Source organism: Lithobates pipiens, unplaced genomic scaffold, assembly GCF_037356315.1.
Source record: "Lithobates pipiens isolate NorthernLeopardFrog02 unplaced genomic scaffold, aLitPip1_a1.2 Scaffold_13, whole genome shotgun sequence".
NCBI classification, from domain to species: domain Eukaryota; kingdom Metazoa; phylum Chordata; class Amphibia; order Anura; family Ranidae; genus Lithobates; species Lithobates pipiens.
The window spans coordinates 388,751,226-388,777,586 of NW_027507718.1; the positions used below are offsets into that span (position 1 = coordinate 388,751,226).

The 26,361-nt window shown below is 41.9% G+C and overlaps 1 protein-coding gene across 22 annotated transcripts in view; it reads right to left on the reverse strand.

Annotated features, from left to right (window-relative positions):
- The window catches only part of SORBS2 (sorbin and SH3 domain containing 2), a 423,222-nt gene extending 398,013 nt beyond the window's left edge, over positions 1-25,209 (reverse strand). For 3 of the 22 annotated variants that reach the window (XM_077477329.1, XM_077477326.1, XM_077477333.1), the window contains exon 1: positions 24,569-25,194. The gene's annotated coding sequence lies outside the window, so the exon portion shown is untranslated. Of the gene's footprint in view, positions 1-24,568 lie in introns of all 22 variants that reach the window. The other 19 variants (XM_077477325.1, XM_077477322.1, XM_077477339.1 and 16 more) reach the window with 16 other exon arrangements.
- Between the last annotated feature and the right edge of the window lie 1,152 nt (positions 25,210-26,361).

Consider the following 26,361-nt stretch of genomic DNA (forward strand, 5'->3'; position numbering starts at 1 on the left):
TCCGTCGAACAATCCGAACATGTGTGGACTAGTCTGATCGTTTTTCGAAAAAAAAAATCAGACAGACCTATAAATAGAACATGTTTCAAATCTATCCGACGGACTCAATTCCGACGGACTAAAAATCGGGAAAACCGTTCGTCTGTGCTAGACCGACGGACCAAATACGACGCAAGGGCAGCTATTGGCTACTGGCTATTGAACTTCCTTGTTTAGTCCCGTTTACATCATCATGGTCAAAATGAATGGACTTTCGAACAGACTTCATGTGTGGCCAAGTCCGTTCATTCGGAAAGTCCGTCGGACCTAGTCTGCTGGAAAAAACGGTCGTGTGTATACAGCATAACACTCCTCTCCCCCCAGACTGACAATGCTGCTGTCCAAAGATGCCCCCTGTGGTCCTTCATCCAAAGTGAAGGCACTCTAATACAGGAGGTGTGTTACTGTGTTACTGGCCAGATCACCAGGTGAAAAAAAAAAGCCTAAAAAAGATAACTAATGCAGCCACCATGTCTAATGATTGGTAATCCACAATATTTGACATTTTTGGTTTTGAGTTTAATACTGCTTTTTACTTTTCATCAAGACTGGCATGAATTAAATTTTGTAGCTTCACAGCTCTTGTCCATTATGTAAGCAGCCAGCTCTCAACTGAAGTACACCATGTTCCACAACAGTAATCTCTAATCTGGCTTAAACGAGAAGTATTGGGAATGGGTTTTTTGCAGATTTATACTTACCTAGGTGGATGCAGCTTTGGTCCGATGCTGCATTTGTCCCCTAGCGCCTCTGCACTGAGAACCGAGTGATTGAACACTGCCGATAGATCGGTTCTCATAGCTCCGTGATCAGAGAGCTGCAGAATGTCAGTTACATCTCTCTGCTCCCTCCTTGCTCATTGGAGCGCTGGGCTGTGGAGGGGGAGGGAGCGGCTGGCTCATGCTATTAGCAGCTCGCTGAAAGGCTGAGCCGGCTGTCAGTCCAGGGATCTGGCAGATCCTGACTCCGTGGTCATGATTTTGTGGAGCCTAGAGCGACTTCTGTGATGTCAGCAGAAAACAGACTTCAGCCCGCTCTCTGCTGAAAACTGGTCACAGGAGTGCAAAACGAACTGCACTCCTCTGACCGCTAGGAGAAGCCCAGCCAAACAAGCTTTGGCTGTACTTCTCCTTTAACTACACTGAAATGTTATTGGGAGTTCTTTTTTGCACATTGTCATTGCTTTATATAAGGGTGCATTCATACCAAAAAATATACCCAAACTCCAATTAGATGAGAGAACCTCAGGGTTCTTATGATTAGCTGTGGGAGGTAGCCCCATTTAAAACAATGCTCATGCATCAATGACACACAAGTGATCGGCCCTGGACACAGACTGCCTGCATCCAGGGCTGATCATTTCACATGTTATCGCTGCATGAGAGTTTAAATGTGAGTGGCCACAATTAGCCATGAGGGCTGGCAGCATCCCATTGCTTTCCATGGGGCTGCCTCCTGCAGCTGAATGAGGGAACCTTGCTGGGGTTTTCGCATGTAATCGGAGTGCAGGTGTGAATGCACCCTAAACAAGCCTGTATTTGAAAAAGGCTTTGAAAGGCTTTACAGTTAATTCACTTTAGGATGCAAGTAGTTAAGCATGGTCCTGCCAGCATGTTGCAAGGGACACTTGCTCTCTGTGTGGAAGCAGTGGTCTCTGCAGAAATCTGCCATGGACCCTGCTTAAAGTGGTTGTAAACCCTTACAAACCACTTTGACTTATAGGTAAGCCTAGATTAAGGCTTACCTGTAGGTCCAAGAAATATCTCCTAAACCTAGACGGTTTAGGAGATATTTACCTGAAGACAGCCACCGCTGTCTACGGCGTATGCGCAGTAGACAGCGGCGCGCAGGTGCACTGGGTAAGCCGCAGATCGCAGCGATATGCCGCGAGTGTTGGCTCCCATGCACATGCGCGGGAGTGACGTCATTGCTGCTCCGGCGAATCACAGCGCTGGAGCAGCGAGACCCACAGAGAATCACCAAGAAGATGGACGCTCGGAACTACAGGGGACAGCGGTGACTTCGCTGGCTCCTGTGTCAGGTAAGTGACACATAATGGACTACTATGTGATGCATAGTAGTCCATTATGCTTTACCTTTGCAGGGAATCAAAGAGGAAGTAAACCCATCAGGGTTTACTTCCTCTTTAAGTCAGACCTATAGAGCTGCAATCAGCAAAGCTAATTCTTTCTGCTGATTGATAAGTTTCAGCTCTGTCTGCATAGGGTGTGTGTCAGACCTCTGCAGAGAGACCATCACTTACACACATAAAAGTTGTCATATGTTATAAGCAGATTTCTTTATGATATTTCTATTGCTACTTTTGGCATACTATGCTGGAAATACCCAGTAGTGATTCATGTTTGACATGAATTATTAATGCATTTTCTATTGTTACGCCACGTACACACGAGCGGAATAGCCGACAGAAAAAGTCAGATGGAAGCTTTTCATTGTATATATTCCGATCGTGTATATGCCACATCAGACTTTTTATTTTTCGAAAATTCTTACGGACCTAGAGATAGAACATGTTCTAAATATTTCCGATGGACCCAATTCCTATCGGGAAAACCGCTTGTCTGTATGCTGTTCCAGACCAAAAACGAAGCATGCTCTAAAGCAAGTACGAGACGGAGGCTATTGAACTTCCTTTTTCTAGTCCCGTCATACGTGCTGTACGTCACTGCGTTCTTGACGATCGGACTTTGGTGTGATCGTGTGTACGCAGGACAGTTTCAGCAGAACTCCGTCGGAAAAACCTTCAGAGTTTATTCTGACAGAAAAACTGGTCATGTGTACAGGGAATTAGAGTGGTAGGCCTTGACATGTTGTGAGGATAGGTGTAAATATAGCCACAGGATTCACATTAAGGCAGAGTGCAAAGCTCCAGAGTAATGTTTCTGAATGGAGAAGACTGGCTTGTTGGTTTTCTCTGAGATTGGTAATCCCAGATCAGGAGCCTAGACTATGAAAGGCTTCAGAATGTCTTGGATGAGATGAAACCATGACTCCTTTGTCCAAGTCTTTCTGGAAACCTGCAGGGTGTGTGTGTGTCCAGTTGTACACACTTGTTATAGGACAGGAGCTGGCCATACTGTAGCGCATACTGTTTGGAGATGGGTGTGTGCTCCAGTCAAGAAAGGTGACCCACTCAGAAGACAGGTCTCCATGTTGGAGATATTCTTTATTTGCAGGACTTGGAGAGTTGTGACAGCTAAGCGAGTCTGCAGGACTGAGAATGCTTAGGCAACTAGTGAGTCCAGGAGACTGAAAGGAGTCTGTAAATCTCTGGAGATTGAGAGAGCGGGGGGTTTCAGGAGAACCCCTATTGAGAAACCAAGAATAGGCCTGTGTAGCTGGGTGCTGCAAAAAAAGGTTGAGTGATTCTGATGTGCCCTTGGTCTGAGGAACCAGTGGCAAGAGCAGCGGTGCTGCCGAGGAGAGAGCCAGGTGGCTTAGTAGTGGCCAGAAAGACACTGGCTCTGTCAATTGGCATTGGAACTGGAACTATGCAGGCACCATTAGATGGAAGGTCAGTTAGCCACTGCTGAAGGAACCCCTGGAGGAGCCTTGGTTAAGAATGGCTGCTCTATATTATTTCTCTTCGCTCCTCCCCAGCTGCAATATTAAAGTTTATGTAGGGAGGGGTGGATTCGCTTGGTGAGCACAAAGAATAATAAGCACTTATAGAAGAGGAGAAGTACTGCATATAATGTACAAGAGCGGAGGATTCTGTGCTAGGGAGTTACATTTCTAGAGTTAGTCAAATTTGCAAGCCATCTCAGAGGCACATTGCAAGTGAATAAACATTGTTTATGGAAAGGAAAACAGATTTAAGATAAGCATTTGAAATATTTTTTTTTGCTTTAGCATGTGATTTTTTTGCCAGTTCTGTATTTGTGTTTCAAAAATCAGTTCAGAACTGGCACTGCTATTGGGAAAATGGGTCAACTATCAACAGTCCACAGAAATTCCATGGGAGTGAGCCACATTAAGGTATTTTTCTTCCTTTCCAGCTGTGAATAGAACAGTCAGGAAACTAACAAAAGGTGTGTATAATTTGGTGCAGGGACTGGCACTGAAGTCAACATGTTGCATTGGCAAAGCAAAGTTTTTTGTAAAGGTTTTTTTTTTTACAGCACTCCTGGATCCTCCTCCTCTTCCCGGTGTGCCACCATAGGAAGCCGCGCTGCCCCAACCCCTGCTCTCTCCTCCCAGGCTGTGACTGACAGCAGCTGGAGCCAATGGCTCCCACTGCTGTCTCTAAGCCAGTGAGGAGAGACAGAAGTTCTGCTGCTCTTGGGCACAACGCTGGATTGAGATTGGGCGAAACATGAAAGGTTTTTTTACCTCAATGCAGAGAATGCATAAGGGTAAAAAAACCTTCAGCTTTTACAATCACTTTGAGGATTGCAGGTCCTCAATCTATAGTAGAATTCTTCAGTCTCTGTAAGCTGAGCTTTACCATGTTAGCACAAAATGACTCACCCTGTAAGTACAGTTTGGGGAATATTACATTTTATTATTGAAAATATACTGTATATGATAATTATACATTATATTCCATTGTACTGTGCTTTATTTTCTCTTAAGAAATACTGCATTACATTTTTTTTATAATGTTAATTTATGATCAAATTAAACTGGTCCCTGCTCTGTGTTTCTGTTTCAGTACTTTAAATTAACAGCTACCAGATGCAAACCTCTTGGGGAGTCTTTATAACATAAAATTGTTCACCAAACATGTCCTAAATCCTTTTTACTGCTTAATTGTGGCAGTGTAGTGGAATAAACACACTCTCACATAAAATTAGCAAGGTTTTTTTTTTCAGAGCAAAGAAGAAATAAGAGCTATAGGGCCTAATATACAAAATCTGTAGTAGTGGAAGACAGGGCCATTGCCTGTTCAGGTAATTTTTTTAATGTAAAAATGGCTTTATTTAAAGTGGTTGTAAACCCTTACAACACACTTTGACCTACAGGTAAGCCTAGATTAAGGCTTACCTGTAGGTCCAAGAAATATCTCCTAAACCTACACGGTTTAGGAGATATTTGCCGAAAGACAGGCTCCGCTGTCTACGGCGCATGTAGACAGCGGCGTAGACAGTGCCGTAGACAGCGGCGCGCAGGCGCACTGAGCACGGCACCCGTCAACGCTGAAATGCCGCGCGTGGTGGATCCCGCGCGCATGCGCGGGAGTGACATCATCGCGGCTTCACCAAATGACAGCGGCGGAGCAGCGAGACCCACCGAGAAGATGGATGCGCCGGACTACAGGGGACAGCGGTGAAATCGCTGGCTCCTGTGTCAGGTAAGTGACACATAATGGACTACTATGCGATGCATAGTAGTCCATTATGCTTTACCTTTGCAGGGAATGAAAGAGGAAGTAAACTCATCAGGGTTTACTTCCTCTTTAATTGCTAGTTGAATTGATAAACCTGTGGAACAAAAATTGTTATTTTACAAACAACTGGTTCAGTTTTAAATCTGTCTGAAATATGTTGGCTGAGAACTCACTAAAGTGAGTTGAATGGCTTTATGACACCCAGCAATTTAATTAAACTCTTTCAACATTAAGCAGCAAGTGTAATATCATCTTTCCTTTCCTCAATTGTCCTTTTGCTTGCTGAAAATGGTAACATTGGGAGTCCCAAGGAGCAATGTTCAAAAATGTCAGTAATTACAAAGTAAGAGTATAAAACAAACTCTGTAAATTGAATAAAGGGCCTGTTCACACCACAATGCAGTGCAATGCAATGCAACACCCATGTTTTTATGTGTTGATGTGTATTGTGATGTACAGCCCATTTATTTATGTATTTATTTTTTTGCAAAATCTTTATTTTGTTATCCAAAAGAGTAAAGCTGGCCATTGCATTGCAACACGGGTTGCAGGAACGAAAATTACTTAATTCCCCATCAACACAGTCAGTCCCTCTTGCAGAGCTATTGTGTGGACGGTTATCCCTGCCCCCCCGGAAGAACACACGGTAATTATTGCTAGTGTCTATATTAAAAATCATGAAATCTCATGAAAAATCCAACAGGCTGGTTGTAGACAAGTTGATCAATCGATCAGCCTGCCTAGGTACAATCAGCCAGCCAATACATGTTTCGAATCTCATCCAGTCCCTGCTAAACTGACCAAGGTTCGAACCGTCTATGTCAATACACTGCACTGAAACAACTCGATATATGTTGACAATAAACTGCATTATATTTCAATAAAATCTATACAAATTCCCAGGCTGTTTTTATATCTGTGTCAGAACAGTTTATAACAGTAAAGGAAATGCTAACATTATAAGTCAAAATAGACAAGTATCTTGTAGCATTGTCATCACAGGATAAACTGTTTTGTTTTCCTGAACAAAAGTGCAGAATACCCTGGGTGGTGCGAATAGAGTGTATATTAGATGACAACAAGTCAGAATCAGGGCCTATCCTTTGGTTATTATTATTATTTTATATATATATATATATATATATATATATATATATATATATATATATATATATATATATTGTGAGACAGTGCAATTAGAATACAATTCAATACAGGGAGGAATCAGAGAGCCCTGCTCATTAGAGTTTACAATCTAGGAGGGAGGGTCAAGTTATACAAAATATGAAAGGTTTTTTACCTCAGTGCAGAGAATGCATAAGGGTAAAAAAACCTTCAGCTTTTACAATCACTTTGAGGATTGCAAGTCCTCAATCTATAGTAGAATTCTTCAGTCTCTGTAAGCTGAGCTTTACCATGTTAGCACAAAATGACTCACCCTGTAAGTACAGTTTGGGGAATATTACATTTTATTATTGAAAATATATTGTATATAATTATTATACATTATATTCCATTGTACTGTGCTTTATTTTCACTTAAGAAATACTGAATTACATTTTTTGAGCTAATGGAGAAAATAGTGCAGTTGTTAGATGGAGGCAGGATAGGTATAGATTGAAAATAAAAGAAGTCCAAGTACAGAACCTTGGGGGACCCCAACAGAGAAGGAAAGAGGAGTGGAGGAAATAGAATTGTACGTGACACTGAAGGTGACTTGGGATAGGTAGTATGAGAGCCACTGAAGAGCGCAGTCACGGAGACCAAGGGAGTAACATTTTTTGAGGAGGAGGAGGGGGTGGTCAACCGTGTCAAAGGCTGCTGAAAGGTCGAGAAGTAGGAGTACAGAATAGTGTCTGTTGGTTTTTGCAGTTAGTAGGTAATTTGAGAGTTTTAAAAGAGCAGTTTCTGTGGAGTGCTGAGGGCGAAATCCAGATTGAAGGGGATCAAGAAGGTTATTCTTAATGAGGTGGTTGTAAACCAGGCGTTCAAAGAGTTTAGCGGAAAAGGGGAGCAAAGAGATAGGGCGTAGGTTGTTAAGATTGGTAGGGTCCAAGGAGGGCTTTTTAAGTATGGGGGTGACCAGTGCATGTTTTAGAGCATTGGGGGAAATGCCAGAAATGAGGGAGAGATTGAAGATGTGGGATAGAGAGTGTAGGATAGTCAGAGGGCCACCATGGTATTTGAGAGAGAATAGGGTCCAGGGGGCAGGTGGTTAGGTGGGCATTAGAAAGGAGTTTAGCAACTTCATCTGTAGTAGCAGATTTGAATAAGGGGAGTGTCAATTGTAACTTGACATGGGGTCTTAACTGGGGGAGATATCTGTAGAGTGGAGATTTCATCACGGATTGTATCAATCTTATTTTTGAAGTGATTAGCAATCTCCTGGGCAGTGAGTGAGTCAGTGGGTGGAGGTGGTGGAGGACGAAGTAGAGAGTTGAAAGTAGAGAAAAGTTTACGGGGACTGGATGAGAAGGTGTTAATAAGAGTTGTAAAATAGGTCTGCTTGGCAGTGTGGAGGAAAGAATAGTATTTTAGGAGGGCAGATTTGTATTGGTTGAAGTCTTTGAGAGACTTATGCCGGCCATACACGGTTCGAATTTCGAAAGAATTTTCTTTCGAAAATCGTATCTAAGAATTTTCGTATGAATTTCGCACCATTAGTGGGCTGCAGCAGCAGCCGATTTTCGTGCAGAAATAAAATTTGAGGAATCGGACATGTTGGAAATTTTTAGAAAAACGAACGATTTTCTAATCAATGATGGGAGAATCGTGCGAGAAACGTAAGAAAATGTACGGAGATAAAAGAAAATGTACGGAGATAAAAGAAAATGTACGGAGAGAAAAGAAGATTCCCAGCCAAGAAAATTCTTTTCTGTAGCAACATGAGGTGAAATTGAAGGCTTGGTCGGCCGAATTTCGAAAATCAATGGTGGCATCATCGGATCACAAAAAAAACGAATTTTCTGATTTTGAAAAGAAAATTCGTTCGAAATTCGACCGTGTATGGCCTGCATTAGCCTTGTGCCACAGACACTCAAGAGTACGACTATGTTTTTTGAGAATTTTAGTATCATCTGTTTGCCAGGGTTGTAGGAGTCAAGGCCTGATTCTGCATGAAGTGAGGGGAACGAGCCTGTCCACGGTGGAGGACAGAGATTTAATGTAGATAGAAGTGGCTTGGTTGGGGCAGGACAGGAGACAGATTTTGTTATAGAGGTGGACAGTAGCAGAATAGAGGAGAGAAGAGTTGAAGTTGCGAAAGTTTAATTTTAATGACTTTTTAAGGACTAAACGTTGAAGCGAAACAGGCTTCAAAGTCCGTTAAAATAGTGGGGGAATATGTATTAAGAGATCAAGGTGGACTTAAGCAGTGTCTTGAAGGAACAATATAGAATAAAAGCCATTGATAAAGTAGAATTAAAGAATAGAAAACGTGTTCAGCGAAGGTGAGAGTTTAAGGGGGCACTTTATGAGTGAAAGAGGGGGAAGTCACCCCTGGGTGTAAAAAACTGGACCAACCCTGGTACCCCAAGAGAATGTTTCTAATAGGGCCTTCCCTTCTTCCCAGAATGTAAATTCCATGCAGTCATGCCATGTATTACAGAAATTGTCATATTTATTTTGAGAGGACAGAGTTAGTTCCCCCAATTTCCTGATATCTTCCACTTTAGCCATAACTGTGTGAAAGGGGGAGATGGGTCCTTCTACTTTAGGGGGATACATGCTTTTACAGTGTTAAATTGATGACAAAGAATTGATCTCTTATATGTCTTCAATGATATGTGTGAATTATGTAAGATGAGGGGTGACCGATCTTCCAAGAGTATATCATTTGTGAATTTTTGAGAAATAGACCTGACTGTACGTCAGGAGGAAAGCAATTTTGGGACAGGACCAGAATAAATGGAGCATGATTCCCTTTTCTGAACTACATCTCTAGCATTGATCAGAGACATTTTGATAGAATTTGTGAAAAAAATTGGTATCCGATACCATTGTGTATTTTGCAGTTATTCTCCTGGTACTTAGAGCAGATTGAGGATTTAAGGGAAAATTGTAGGATTTTCTCGCATTGAGCTCCAGAAAAAGATTGTTGAAGTTCTTGCCAGCAATGCAGAAAAGGAGCTTTGTATCCTTATTGTGGGGAAGAAAGGAGGTCATACACATCATACTTTTATTTTTATTTTATTTTTTGTGGGTATAGATTAGAAGATACTTGGTGATGGGAGGGAATAGAGAAAGTGTTTCAGTTGTAAATATTTCCATAGAGTTAAGACAGGCTAGTGGCCAAATCACTCACAAAAGTTCATTATCCTGACACTAAAAATGTGATACTTGATGTTTATCTTGGGACATCAGGGTATGGATCAGGGTATGGAATAAGTCATCTCTAGCTCATTCATTTTTTTTATCTATTCTTCATTTATAGTTTTCAGTCTTTTTCCAATACAAATAGTATCAAAAATAAAATACAATGCAGCATAAGTACAGTAACCAAATAGAAATACCATACAGAGAATACTAGGCACAAGTATGTTCCACTACAGTGTGGTTTACAAAACCTATCTAGCAAGAAGAATATCAATACAATCATGTAACTTCTTTATTTAGTTATCCACAGTCCTCGGAACTACATTTGAAGCCTGAGGGAACCTCCATGAAATGTGGACAAGTTAGGTCACAGAAGTCTGTCAGTTCACTTGACATGGATAATTTGATTATAAAGGCAAAACATACATTTTTAATGGGCTATCAATGCACAAACCGAAAATGGGTCTTGCATATGTCTTCAAAACCCAGCACACACCCTGCATAGAGCATTTGCATGGAACGCTATAGTGCAGGAACACTATTGCTGCGTGTTGGGGTGCAATTGACAAATAATTTTTGTGCAAGGCACAAAAGCAAACGTTTATAGTATGTTGTTATATATTAGTGTAACACACATTGTATATGTGCACATTGACTCCGCAAAGGAAAATAATTATAATATTAAAATAAAATATGGAGTTATATCAATAAAAGTGACAGAATTTTTAAGTTAGCAGAACCTACCTCCAGAGCAAATGATTATTTATTTTTTAGCTATCAAGTCAAGTAGATGTGTACACTGATTGAAGAGTAATAAAAGTGCTTTGTTTGCTGCACATGGTATATATATTCATCCCATTGTGTTTGTGTTGTGTTCTGTTCATAGAATGGTGAACAGAGTCCTCATGGATTTTGCAGTGGAGATAAGTGATCCCTGTGTGAAACTCAACCATATGAGAGGACCATTAAGAGCTCATATTCGTTTTCTACAAAACCTCTTTCTTGCTTACAACTTCTGTCATGCAGAAAGTGATTCTCAGTAAAGGTACTGGCCAAGATTAACTCTTTGGTTGTCATTTCTGACTTTTAGATTGTTGCAGTTGAAAAGTTTAGTGTCAAATTAGTTAATGTAGCAGAAATAATTGCAAGCAGAAGGTATAACAGAATGTGCACACAGCATCAAAAAGGCTGGGAGCCTCTGGTATAGGACGTAGAGCAAATCTGTCAGGGCACATCCATTTATGAATCAATCAATATGAGAATCCAAAAATATCCTCTACTGTAAATTAAATAGAGTGAAAACACCAAAACAAATGATATAAACAGTTTTGCCTTATGTAGTAAATATACAAGTTAGGCCTCATGCCCATGGGTGTTTTAAAAAAACAAGCTGTAAAGCTAGTACCGACGCCAGGAAAAAAGCGACCTTAAAAACGCGATTTTATCCACGTTTTGTATTGGCGTCAATGCACGTTTCACCGCATTTCGGCCTCATATTTCTGTCTCTATTCAAAATCAATGGTTCCCTATGAGAGCCCATTGACTTGAATAAGTCGCACCAGAAGTCGAATCAAGATGATCCGACTTGCGGTGCGACTTGTGTGCTGAAAATCTTGAAGGGGAACCCCGCCAAAATTTAGCGTGAGGTTCCTCCCCAAGATCCATACCAGACCCTTATCTGGGTACGCAGCCCGGCAGGTCAGGAAAGGGGGGGATGAGCGAGTGCCCCCCTGGACCATACCAGGCCACATGCCCCACCCCAAAGCACCTTATCCCCATGTTGATAAGGACAAGGGCCTCTTCCCATCAACCCTTGCCCGGTGGTTGTCGGGGGCTGCAGGCGGGGACTTATCGGAATCTGGAAGCCCCCTTTAACAAGGGGTCCCCAGATCCCGGCCCCCATCCTAGGTGAATGAGTATGGGGTACATCATACCCCTACGCATTCACATAAAAAAAAGGTTTAAAAAATAAACACACTGCACAGGTTTTAAAGTATTTTATTTTGACGTGCCCAGAAGGTTGGTGTGGGGGAGCTGAACTTCCTCTTAGATTGGCTAGACGATCTGAGCAAATGTGGGAGTGGGTACCTGTCAGTGTGGGGGGGGGGGGGGTCAATCAGCATTAGTAGTTTAAAATCAGCTTTAAGTTTGGCTCTGAATTCCTTATAAATATTTTAAGGGCTCTCTATCCTCCCCCAGTTTTTTCACAGGTTTCAATATGCACCACAAATTATGGATATTCCCCACCTCCACCCAATAATCTCTGGCTCCAATTCCCAATGTGCTGAGCATGTTAGCCAACAGATAGGTGGAAAGATAGATTACCCTATCTGCCTGACAATATTGCCTTCACCACTAGCACTTTAGCACTTGTCTGGCCTATAATACAATCTTTTCCCCTTTTTTACTTCTGCAGCCATATTCCCATGCACTTCTTATAACTATTAGCATATATTCCCAATATCAGCCAATTGGGGATATTTAATGTGGTTCAGGACTAACTTCTTTTACATTTTTGTAGCGCACCCCACATAGGAGCCACTGGTGAATAGGAATCCCCTCCCTGCACATCCAGGCACAATTAGTCTGTGAACAGTCCAGCACTTTCTTTTTGCGTTTTATTGAGGGGATAAAACTTGGATATGGATTAGGGAGTTTTTGGGATGTCCACTTGACTTTAGAATTCTTCTGGGACAACTCTTCCTATGTATAGCTATATACACTCCTCTTACTTCTGCACTCACTTGCTTGCAGAAACACAGACTCAGCAGGGAAACTTTAGTAAATCTGTCAAAAAGCACTCAACCAGATTAGGAAAAGCCCTTTACAGGCAGGGACAGTGAGTCCCTTTGGTGTGTAGAGAAAAGTCCAGTGTCCAGCTACAATCCACTTGCCGTGGATTGGCTGGGGCCCTACTTAATACTCCAGGCAGCTCCTACACTCCCACCCATTTTTCTGGAAGCTCACCCTGACCCAGATTAACCACTTGCTTACTGGGCACTTAAACCCCCCTCAGTCCCAGACCAATTTTCAGCTTTCAGCGCTGATGCACTTTGAATGACAATTGCGTGGGCATACCCAAATGAACTTTTTATCATTTTTTCCCCACAAATAGAGCTTTCTTTTGGTGGTATTTAGTTACAGCTCGGAGTTTTATTTTTTGCTAAACAAACAAAAAAAGATGCAAAAAAATAAATAAATAAATCATGTTTTAATAGTTTGTTATAAAATTTTGCAAACGGGTCATTTTTCTCCTTCATTGAAGTGCGCTGATTAGGCGGCACTGATAGGCTGCATTGGTGGGCACTGATGGGCTGCATTGGTGGGCACTGATAGGCTGCATTGGTGGGCACTGATAGGCTGCACTGGTGGGCACTGATAGGCATAGTTAAGGCGGCACTAATAGGCACAGATAAAGCGGCACCGATGGGCACAGATAAGGCGGCACTGATGGGCAAAGATGGGCACAGATAAGATGGCACGGATGGGTGGCACGGATGGGCACTGATAGGTACCACTGATAGATGGGACTGATGGGCACTGATAGGCGGCTCTGATAGGTGGCACTGCTGGGCACTGATGGGCGGCACTGCTGGGCACTGATGGGCGGCACTGCTGGGCACTGATGGGCGGCACTGGGGTGCAGCACCTTTGAGGCAGATTGTGGGCACTGTGGGTGGCACTGCTGGGTGGCACTGTGGGCACTGCTGGGTGGCACTATGGGCACTGCTGGGTGGCACTGACGGGGGGCACTTACTTTTAATTAGGGTGGCACTGCAGGGGGCAGGGGGGCACTGGCAGGGGGCAGGTGGGCGCTTTTTTTTTTTTCTCCTCGCGCTGTCAGCGCGAGGAGGAATACTAGCCGATTACCGGCTCCGTTATATCACATGATCAGCTGTCATTGGCTGACAGCTGATCACGTGATAAGGGGTCGGGATCGACCCCTTGCACGGATCGGTGATCAGGCAAGTCTCATGGACTCGCCGATCACAGAGCGCGCCGCGCGCGCCCCTCAGGGGGCGCGCAGGCCGCTCGTACACGGGACTACGTCTATTGACGTCGTCCCGGAAAAGGAGATCCGCGCTGTAGCCGTCATTTGGCTATAGCGCGGATCTCAAGTGGTTAAACCCAGCCTGGGTCTGAGCCAGGCTAAATTTTCCTACACTACAAAACTAACTATGTACACCTAGCACTCTATATTAGAGGGTGCTATACTCTACCTGCTCCTGTTTATGGGATATGGATACATATTTACCCCTGTATATTCACCCTCCTGTTTAGTGGCCCCCACCCAGTGCTCTTTCAGGGCTACAAGATCTTACACTTGCTTTCCATTGTTGTTTGTTGCTCAGTTGGGCAGGTGACAACCTGTTCATATCTAGTGCAGCAAATAGGGTTGTGTAGGCTTCTAAAATCTTGGGGGTAACTCTAATTTAGTACTCAATAGATTGCAGAACAATTACTATTCCAGGACAAGGCAATAGCTTTTAGGCTCAGTTGTGGAAAAAACTCCACAATGACAATGTGGCGCTGTCCGTTGTATCCAGTCAAACAGAGCGATTATAGTAGTGTAGTATAGAAATAAAATAAATGTCAGTGGTAGATATGGCCACATCAGTGTTTAGTATTTCCTTTTGTATTTATGTAATACATTTAATGTGCTTCTACAAATCTGCACAGTTCCTGTGAAACCCTGCAAGGAGTGATCTCAGTTTCATGCTTAAGAATCTCAGTGGGAATGTGGAAGCCATATTTTCTACAGTTGCCATTTTTAAAGATACTGTTAGTGGTGCATTAAGCAGTTAATTTGCATATTGTACAAACAGCTGTTCTCTCCGGATTGTTGTGAGACTTCAGGGGGTTAGGTATTGTTGTGTACCATCTGATAAAATGACATTTTACTCTGGAGTAAAGTAACTTCTTTTATGTTTGAACCTAAATTCTGGAAAAACTGTGCTCATTTGTACTTAATAAATGTATGCCCTAGCAGCTAATAACATGTTATGTATGCAGCGTGTTTATGCAGCTAATTTACACTTCTCATTTCCTCATATTGTACAATTTAAAGAAGCACAGCTTATTCCATTCTCTAATTTCCATTCGCTATCACTGTTTTCATCTAAATGCTATAGAATATCTATGATAGATGCAATGTATTGTGTTTTAAACTCCCTGGAGGTATGATTATGTCAGATTTTTGATGCTGAAAGTGGTACATTGTTTTGCATGGAAATTTGGTGTTTTTTATTGTAGGCCTGTAATTCTTAGTAATAACACACTTAAATCTGTCCAGTAGACAGCCTGGGTATGATAAAGTCTGAAACACGAAATCATAAATGATAATATAATAAATAACTATAAATAATTGTAACAAATAATAATATAATAATAATAAAAATTATTCAATAATGTAATCAAAGCAAAAACACTGAAATTTGCTCAGTTGCAGAATTGTCACTATCATTACTTTCAGCATTTGAGGACGAATTTCCCCACTAATCACTATCACGCAATTCTGCAAGTGACTCTAATTTATTATCGCTGTTTTCTAGCTGGTCTAAAACCACTTTTGATCTAAAGGGACACTTTTTGGTTGCTATGGACAGGAACATTGCTAGGTCTACAAAACATCTGGGGCTAGAGCCCATAACAGCGTAGTAAAGAAAGTCATACACTTGGGTGGGCATACACATGTATATACAGTAATATATGTGTGTGTGTGTGTGTGTGTGTGTGTGTATATATCCACAGAGAGACCCCCACTCACATCAGGGTCCACAGAGAGCCCCCCCATATATCAGGGTCCCCAGAGAGCCTCCCCTTACATCAGGATCCCCAGAGAGCCTCCTCCTTACATAAGAGTCCCCAAAGAGCCTCCCCCTTGCATCAGGGTCCACAGAGAACCCCCTACTTACATCAGGGTTCCCAGAGAGCCACCCTTACATTAGGATCCCCAGATAGCCTCCCCCTTAAATCAGGGTCCCCAGAGAGCCTCCTCCTTACATCAGAGTTCCCCAGAGAGCCTCCCCCTTGCATTAGGGTCCCCAGAGAACCCCCCACTTACATCAGGGTTTCCAGAGAGCCCCCCTTACATTAGGGTCCCTAGAGAGCCTCCCCCTTAAATCAGGGTCCCCAGAGAGCCTACCCTTTAAAATCAGGGTCCCCAGAAAGCCTCCCCCTTGCATCAGTGTCCCCAGAGAGCCCCCCACTTACATCAGGGTCCCCAGAGAGCCTTCCCTCCCCTTGGGGACCCCTGCAGACTCTCGGGGCCACCCCCTAGCAACGCCACTGGCTTTGGACAATGTCCAGTTTGCAGGCAGAAAGAACAGTATTTATAATCTAAAACTGCATGCAGGACACTGGACAAACCACTAGGGACAAAAGGGATGTGAAATAATGTGATACAGTAATGTAATCTGTAAGCACCACTGCAAAATAATTTTTCCCTGGAGTTTCCTTATTAATTAAAGGGAAAATTTTATATATTTTTTGTTTTGGATAGAATAGAGGGGGGTTAGATGTCCTGTCACGTTTTTATTACATTCTGTGCCCCCAATATGGAGATTTACCCTTTCTATTTGTCCTGCTTACCATTAACACTAAAAGTGAAAGTAAAAGAAAATCCCAAAATTTTGGGTTGCCCCCAGTAAAGTCATAAGGGTGAAATCTTCCCTTGGTGACAACTAGGTCCAGTGACGTTGGTGACAACCGGGGATTCACTCACTTTGGAGGGATTTCCTATAACCCCATGTTTTGGGACAGGAAGTGAAGGGAAATCTCCAAAATGGGACATAGATGGCAGGAAAAAAAAAACGCCAGGGTGTAACCCTCCCATTACTTTATCCAAAAAAGTGTAATTCTACTTTAAGATGTTTTTGTGGAGGTGTGCACCCCCTATATGAACAGCAACTAAAGTATCAAGAGTTGCTGTAGTCTGAGCTTACTACTGTTCTCTGCTTATTCAGCAGACTTAAAGAGATTGTAAAAGCAGAAGGTTTTTTATCTTAATGTATTCTATGCACTAAAATAAAAAGCCTTCTGTGTGCACCAGCCCCCCATAGCCCCCCTTATACATATCTGAGCCTCCTCCAGATCCAGCGATATTGTAGGAATGTCTCGGCTGCCTGGGACTCCCCTCCACATTGGCTGAGACAGCAGCGCAACACCATTGGCTCCTGCTGCTGTCAGTCAAAGCCAGTCAGCCAATGAGAAGAGAAAGGGGGGTGGGGCCGGGCCACACCTCTGTGTCTAAATGGACACAGGGAGCTTTGACTCGACTCAGGTGCCTCTATAGAATTCTGCTTGCTGTGGGGGCATTCAACAGGAGTGAGGGGCCAAGAGAGCTGAAGAGGGACCCAGGAAGAGGAGGTTTGGGGCTGCTCTGTGCAAATCCACTACACAGAGCAGGTTTTTTATCTAAAAAAACAGAGACTTTACAATCACTTTAAATTGTTACTAAACCCAGGAACTTGTATTTACTTTATCTGGTCTCCCATAGTACACAGAACATGGAAATGCAATAGTTTTAGTAAATATAAACTGCTAAATACCTTTTCTCATCAGCAGTTATAGCAGTCTTGTGACTTCTATCAGTGTCTGGTTAAAGCTAGTAGGAGGATATTTTATTCTACCCTGATTGTCCTGTGACAATGCAGGACCTCTGACCCTCTGTCTGGACAGTGCTGATTGGCACTCTGCTGATCACATGCACTCTCCCAAGAAAAAAAAAAAAACTCTCTAGCCATACACACCAAACTAAGCATGTGCAGAGTTTCACAAGGCTCTGTATTATCAGGAGATGGTTTGGGGACTGTGGAAGAAGGAGAGGATGAGAGAAGACATGATCAAACAGCTTTTTTACACAATGCCTCTTAGGTTCCACAGTGAGTATAACAAGCATGCTTTACTGCATAAACAGACTGATTTTTACTGCTGAGAGTTCAGTAACACTTTAAAGAGCATGTTACCCTAATTTTCTTATTCCTGATATGTGTCTGTTGTACCATGTATTTGTACAGTTAAAAAGTATTCTACTCTCTTTGTATTGCTTCCTTTGTGTGAAATGTTTCCCTGACACTAAGCACTTTCCCTGCCAGATGAATGACCTGTCCCTACTTTAGGTACACGTGAAATACGTGCCAAGCCCGACAGCCAGGATCTTAAATAGACTCTGCCTGACCCAAGATAGCTGCCAGAGTCACATGGGGTGCCAGCATCCAATCAGATAACTACCCCCGTGACCTAGAAAACCATAGAGAATCTAAATTCCCCTTAACTTCCTCTCCCACCGCAATGCTTCTTCAGTTGAGCGCCACCTGCAGTGGAGAAAAAAGACTACACCTGCCTCCACCACTCTAAATTCTTTATGCAGCTGAGAGTAGAAGGTATGTGATGACCGCACACATCACACATGTGTGCTGGCTCCTGAGCTTTGTGTGTCTACGGAGCCACACTTAGGAACGCATCCACATGGGTGCCCCCATAGCACACAGCTTGCTATGGGGGCACCCCAGGAGAGGAGGTAATGGACCACTCTGTGCAATACCATCACACAGATCAGGTAAGTACAGCATCTGTTTTTATTTTAGATGAAAAAAAAAAAAAGAAAAGAAAAATAGGTTTACAATGTCTTTAATATTTTGTGTGGGCCTTTTGTCAGAGGCCACAGTTTAGGCCCCATGCATTAAATAAGTTGACTGCCACTATTGTACACCACTCTATGATGTACCGGGTGTATGTCAATCAAAACACAGCTAACCCATCAGTAAAAATAGCTACGGTAAATGGCTGTCAAAACCATAGGGTACATGAACAGTGCAAGAGTACGCATGGCTTATTTTTCCATTTTTTCAAAGGGTCAAGCCATTTTGAACAACGCTGATGTCTAACAAAAGAAAATAAGGACAAATTACAAGTGTAATGATGGCCCTAGTTCAAATGTTCAAGGAAATGTATAAAAGAAAGGTATACTAATCACTTGTCCAACCATTGGCTGGTGCCTTCGTGGACTAATTTTAGATGACTTTTCATTCAAATATCATTTTAATGTTATGATTTTGTTGAAAAAAAATTCTACTTCCAGATTAACTTCGAGAAGTGCATGAGCATAAGACTAGTTACCGTTTTTCTCAGCCTGGAGCAAATTCAACTATTAGAAATCAGTTTGTTCCCATTAGATTTGATAAGCAATATTTTATCAGAAAACTGGCACAAGAGCAACCCATAAGGAGAATAAAGATGCCACCGCTATAAATATTGGCAGATTTTAACTCCTACAAGCAAACATTAACAAACCTTATGTTTATCTGAAGCTGGTCATCTACTAAAATTATTTTATGAACATAATAAAAACATATAATAAAATGAAGCTATAACTAAAAAGTGACATTTAATGACAACAAATTCATTAATTTCACCAAGTTTTCTCGAAATTTAAATAAGAACTATTTCAGATTTTTTTTTTGTGTGTGAACTTAAACATGTCTCAAAGCTGGTCAAACGTCATTAAAAAAAGCAAAAGGAAAGGTTACCTTCAGTGAAAGTAATTGGTAGAGCCAGAGAAATACGTTGCTGAAGTTGTGATTTAAGTCAAGATTGTCCGCGCCGCCTCCTGACTCCAAGTTTCACTATTAGGTGATTAGTCCGCGTTTCACTTTCACATACCAATAAAGAGATTTAGAAGACAAAGCAAGCTTGACTTTTAAGTGCAAAATTAAAGCTGGACTCCAGAATACGCAAATATCCTCTAAATACAAAAGGCATGTGCATTCTTACTTTCAATCTTGCTATGCTTTGTGTATTTCTTCCAGGTTTGTGCAGTAATCCAGTGTAAAACTGGCCTCTGAGCAGGAGCTTCCTGTAATAAAACTGGTCACTGCTGCTCTCTCTCCTTGTGCAGGGTGACTGGTCTTGTCTCCACCCCCTTCTGTTATGTTCTGCAGGCAGCATGTAGTGGGTGGAGCCTGTTGGGTCCGTTCCACAGTTCTGTTCTCTGCGCAGAATATGTACACCACAGTGGTGATGCCACTACTAATTTTACAAGTTAATATCTGGGTTTGCAAAGACATTTAGTGCATTATATCCTTTGTCGCTATTAAATATATTTGAAAGATTTATTTTTTTCTCGGAGTTCAGTTTTAAGATTTAGAAGTTCTCCTGCTTATAACTCTGGAATGTTTGTAATGCTGCTTTCACTGAAGATGAATTCTGCTTTTTTTCATCATAGGCTCACTTGGCATTGCTCAGATTTTAGACCTTTTTTTTAGTGTGAACCCATAACGCTTTAGACCAAGCCTTCAATAAATGTAAGGGCTCCAAAATTAGTGTGTGCTGTAACTTGCCTCCAGCATTGCTCCTGTTTCTTCTTGCTGGGAGCTGCCATTTTGCTGAAGCCCAGAGCTCCTGAACAGCAGTAAATCATAAAGCGGAACTAAACCCATTGATTTAAAATGGAACTTTAGTCAGCAAATTAAGTCCTGCTAGATCACTTCAGACTGGCATAGCTATGTAAAACATAAAAAAAAGCCCCTATACTGTTTAAAACCCAGTAATGCAGTCTCATCCTGCTCTGCACATGCTCACTTGCTCTCCATTTTTAAGCATTGCTTAGGCCGTGTGCACACGGGCGGACTGTCTGTCCAACTTAGTCCGCTGAAACACATTTCAGCGGACAGTCCGCTCGTGTGTGGGCTTCAGCGGACTTTTTCAGCGGACAGTCTGGCGGACTAAGTCTTTCGGAATTTCCGTAATATTGTCCGTCCAACTTTGGTTTCAGCGGACAGTCCGCTCGTGAGTAGGCTAGTTGGACGGACTAAGTATGGCGCATGCTCAGAAAGGATTTACACGGCGAAAGGTTGCATTGCTGTGTATTGGACTTCCGATTTCTAGTCCCGTCGTACGTGCTGTACATGTCATCACGCAAGCTTTCAACGGACTGTTTGTTCATCGTGTGTGGTCAAGTCCGTTCATTCAAAAGTAGGACGGACTGTCTGTCGGATTGTCTGACGGACTTAGTTGGCCAGACAGTCCGCCCGTGTGTACGCGGCTTTAGTTTGTAGAGACCGATCTGCTGATAGACTTAAAGCTAAATTAAACCCTCCTATCCTTTACAGCCAAAGAAGCTGCTTTTGTTTGAACTGCAACTGCCATGGTGCTGCACATGTGACCAGTTAGGGCACAAGCTGTTTGATGGTTTGACAGGTTGGTTGAGGACACAATCAAATCAAACTTTTTTAAAACTGGTAAATCGATGGGTCTAGTTCCACTTTATGATTTACAGCTGGGGCCTTGGGCTTCAGTAAAATGGCAGCCTCCAGCAAGAAGAAACAGGAACAATGCTGGAGGCAATTTACAACACACGCTAATTTTGGTAGCATAATTATTAATGTAGGATTTGTATATGGCTTACTAAAGAACATTATTTTTTATCAAGTTGTTATGGGTAAAGTTCCACTTTTAGGGCCAGTTAACACCAGATGCAGTTCCATGCGGTTCTGTTTTTTTCTGCACCAATACAGTCAGTTCTGGTCAGTTTCTGCACCAGAAACTGACCGGAAACTGACTGCATGGTGTGAACTAGAGCCACTGGAATACATAGAAAACACTGTAAATGCATTTTTAGTGCAGAAAAAAAGTGCACGGAACTGAAGGGAACTGCTTCTGGTGTGAACTGGCCCTAAGGCTGTCAGCAGGTCAGTCTTTGCAGATTCAGCAATGCCTAAAAATGGACAGCAACTGAGCATGTGCAGAGCAGGGAGAGGCAGTGGGGTTGATTTACTAAAGGCAAATAGACTGTGCACTTTGCAAAGATCAGTTGCCCTCTACAAGTGCAGTGGCTTCAGAGATTAGTAAATGAGGTGGATGACGGAAGTCAGCTGAGTTTCTGCTCATTTACTAAACTCTGGAGCAACTTTGCAAAATGAACAGTCTTTTCCCCTTTAGTAAACCAACCCCAATGCATTACTGGATTTTAAACAGTATAGATGCTTATTTTTAATGTTTTACATATCTATACCTGCAAAAGGGGCAGGTCTGAAATGATTTACTGTAATACTGAAAAAAAATAAAAAAATAAAAAGCAAACTACAAGAATAATAAGAATTGAATACCATATTTTGTTTTCCATCAAATGCTTGCCTGATTATTTAAATAAGTTACCATAAGGGAATATCCATAAAACATTTGATAAAAAAAAGAGTGCTAAATCATTCTAAAGAGTGACACAAAACAACTGTTAGTGGATTCTTAAATGTAATGTTTTCTAACGTTACTACAATATAATTTCTTTGTTGTCATTGATAACTCCTATAAGAAGGGAAGGCAAATGTTTTCTAACCCTATTCTAATTTCTTTGTTGTCATTGATAATTCCTATAAGAAGGGAAGGCAGTTGTTTTCTAACACTACTGCAATAACATTTCTCTGTTGTCATTGATAATTCCTATAAGAAGGGAAGGCAATGAAGACATGTAGCATGAGCAGACACACTGACATAATCCGGGGTGGGCCTTGTGTCTGTCATTTAAAGTCACCTCAGTTAATCTTCAATCACCTTCCTGCAGAATAAATTACAATAAAAGCCTTCTGATCCATACACACCCAGCGTCATTATGTTTTTACATCCTTATCTGTAGCAATATAGATTCGCAACTATAACAACTTATATCTCTAGCAATTGTAGAGCCGAGGATCATACATCCACATCATCTAAATTGCACCCATGTGTATGTCCACTGGTCTACTAGAATCATGGTACAGTATGGGCCTAGCAACATTCAATATTATAGAGATGGGGGAAGGGATGACAATAGATGAGAACAAAAAGTCAATAGCTCCCTAGTGCATAATAGAAGTAAAGAATACTGCACTCATTAAAAGAACCAATTACCAAGTTGAATGACCCACATGCCAAAATAAAAAGGTTGTGCCAAAACGCAAAGATATATGAGTGTACATATTTACAGGGATGCTTGCACTGAAACTGTCATTGTATGTTGCTGCGCATAAAAGAGGTGATAAATAAAGTTTATTGAAAGAATATGGCTGTGACTGTCAGTATGCATATTGTGATCATAGCACGAGTCTCATTGTTTGACCTCATAACATATATTAAGCAAATTAAAGCGCAGACGCAAGGGCCGTATGACTATATCGCTATTCACAAACAGCAATTTAACAAACCCGAGGCATTTTCTTTGAGAATAAACCATAAGTGAACCTTTCTCCCTTCAGATTAGGACCATGCCAAGTGCTTCTGCCAGGCATTCAGCTCCTGATCTTATTGTATCCTTGATATTTCAACATCAACTGATAATGTGTCTCTGTTGCCTATTGACCTTTAGCAATAGTGAAAGCCGATCTGTCCCTAAGAGCCCATTCAGGGAAGAAAATGAATTATCGGAGGGTGTTGGTTTGTGTTGTGGTTATGAATATCTCAGCAGTAACAGACCACATTCATTGTGTAATAGATCCTGTTTTGTTGGAGAAAATATGCATACTGTAATAGCATCACACTGTATGGGCTCCACTCCCAGCTGGCTGCCTATTTATCAGCCCTGACTCCATGCTTAGAAGAACAGTAGGTGTGCTGAGCTGACTGCAGGCTGGGGTGTAGGCTTCTCTTTATTAACTCTCCTCTGCCCATGACGTGCTGCCCACTGCACCTCTAACCTGCACATGGCTAATCATTTACCAACTTTTACTAGCTTGGGCACACACAAGACATGCCACCCCCCAACCTGACCTAGATAACACAACAATGAGAAGGAAGCAATCAGACAGGCCAAGTACCCTGTAGTAAACATCATCCTTTATTCCTTTGGCATTCCTTGTATTAGCACCAAATTCATACCAATGTCCTATAGAATGTGCAGCATCAAATCATACATTTGTCCTGCTGCAGACCATGAGTGAATTTAATAACAATGAGTATACGATTTACAAAATATGTCAATAATATTACTATGTTGTAATTTTTTTTGATTCATATTATTATTATTATACAGGATTATGAATTTAGGGCCCCATTCACACCTGAGTGTTCCAGGAACATGTGCAGAAATGCACATTCCTGGAAAAGCGTGAAAAACCCAACTATCAGACGTGCGCATTTGTTGCACACCGCCCGAAAAAAAGGTGCAAAAGTTTATTTGGTGCGTTTGTCACATGTAGAGCAGCCCAGTCAAGTGAATGGGCTGCCCCGTGCTGTCCTGTGAAAAACGTGCAAGAAAAAAAAAAAGCGCATTAGTATGATGCGCAGATGTGAATATGGCCTTTAAAAAAATGTATTTTAAAAGTGTATAATATTTAAGAATTCCATTTTAAAAGTGTATAATATTTACGAATACCATTACAGCTCTTGGGTTCAAAACCGATCAGTTCAGTGCAGCAGCCAAGCTTTAATAATATACAAATTAAATTTGGAAATTGATATATATTTATATATAAAAAATATTGTTGTATTTTTTATACACAAATATATACTATGGAAAGTATTAAAAACTGTATATATATATATATATATATATATATATATATATATATATATGTGTGTGTGTGTGTGTACATTATATTTGACAAATGTATATATAAATATATGTGTAGTAATATATTTAAAAAAATATATGAAACCAACATTTTTTTACTATATGATATATATATATATATATATATATATATATATATATATATATATATAATATATACATTATATTTGACATGATAAAAATGTATATATAAATATATAAGTATACGTATATTTAAAAATATAATAAAATATATGAAACCAAAATGATATATATATATATATATATATATATATATTATATTTTTTATTATGATATTGTGTACAAGTTGAGTGTTGTCTTACCTTGTACAGGTGATCAGCAGTCCTTTCCAATGCCTGGCTTGGGGTACAAGGTCCAGCCTATGATGAAGACTATGTATGGGAAGTACACCTGCTTCTCCAGTACTGTTGTCTTCTTGTATTTGAAAAAAAAAAAAAAAGAAGAAGCCCAGCTTACAGAGAGGGCACCACCCTTTGTTAGGGTCACTAAGCTTCCTCCCTTGTGATCAGCTAGCAATGAGCAATGGAGATAAGGTTGCAGGGGAACCTTGCTTGCCTATACAACAAAGCTCTTCCAGGAAGCGCCTGATAAAGGACAGAGAGCATGATCAGCCTGCATTCCATCCTCAGAGATCAGCTCAGGGATGGCTGGCTGCTCAGCCCATCCACAGGCAGCATTGCAGCCATTCTCCTGCAGCTCTTGCCTTCCTTCTTCTCCTGCAATGTGTGTTTTCCTCCCTGTTCTAGAAATGAGGACCAGAACGGTGTGAACACACAAGCACACTGCTCCCTGGGAGAAAGATGGCTGGTCCTTTCAGCAGTGCTGCACTGAGCTCATTGGGTTGCACTGGCTTTCGGTAGCTATAGCAACAACCAACAGACAGGCTTACACAGCAAGCATGGCTGACCATGTGCAGGTCAATTCTTTCAATTCCAGGCAGCTTTATCCGTGCAGTGTGGAGGTGACAGCATACAGGATGAGTCCTTCCTGCACGCTCCCATTTTATAGGACTGGCTACTTATGTTGCTCATTAGACCTGTTATATTACAATGTTTTACATTATCACAATACATTATGTTTACATATTAGCAAAGCATGTTGTGACTAGCAAGTGATTTACTATTAAAGGGCCAGTGTAGCCAAAACTGATTATGGGCGGACACTGGTGGGCAGAATCACCCACTGGTTTTTGGCCATGATTTTATGTGTGTTTTAACACAATATACACTTTATGAAAATAGTTGTGCGCTACTTATATGTGGACATGGTATACTTGGATTTTGCAAAAGCGTTTGATACAGTTCCTAAAGGACAGTACAGTTTACACCTAGAGCAAAAAAGATTTAATCTCCAAATACGGAAAGGTTTCTTCACAGTAAGAGCTGTTAAAATGTGGAATAGACTCACTCCAGAGGTGGTTCTGGCCAGCTCAGTAGATTGCTTTAACCACTTGGGACCCGCGCTATAGCCGAATGACGGCTACAGCGCGGATCTCCTTTTCCGGGACTACGTCTATTGACGTAGTCCCGTGCACAGAGCGGCCTGCGCGCCCCCTGAGGGGCGCGCGCGGCACGCTCTGTGATCGGCGAGTCGATGAGACTTGTCTGATCACCGATCAGAGCAAGGGGTCGATCCCGACCCCTTATCACATGATCAGCTGTCAGCCAATGACAGCTGATCATGTGATATAACGGAGCCGGTAATCTATTATTCCTCCTCGCGCTGTCAGGAGGATTACCGGCGGCCGTGATCGGGACATCAGTCCCGATCACGGCCAGCCCTGCCAGTGCCCACCTGCCCCCTGCCAGTGCCCACCTGCCCCCTCATCAATAAAGATGACAAAAAAATAATGCCCCCCATCAGTGCCACCCAGCAGTGCCCACAGTGCCACCCAGCAGTGCCCACAGTGCCACCCAGCAGTGCCCACAATCTGCCTCAACAAAGGTGCTGCACCCCAGTGCCACATATCCGTGCCCATCAGTGTCATCTACCAGTGCCCATCAGTGCCCAGCAGTGCCGCCCATCAGTGCCCAGCAGTGCCACCTATCAGAGCCACCTATCAGTGCCACCTATCAGTGCCCATCAGTCCCATCTA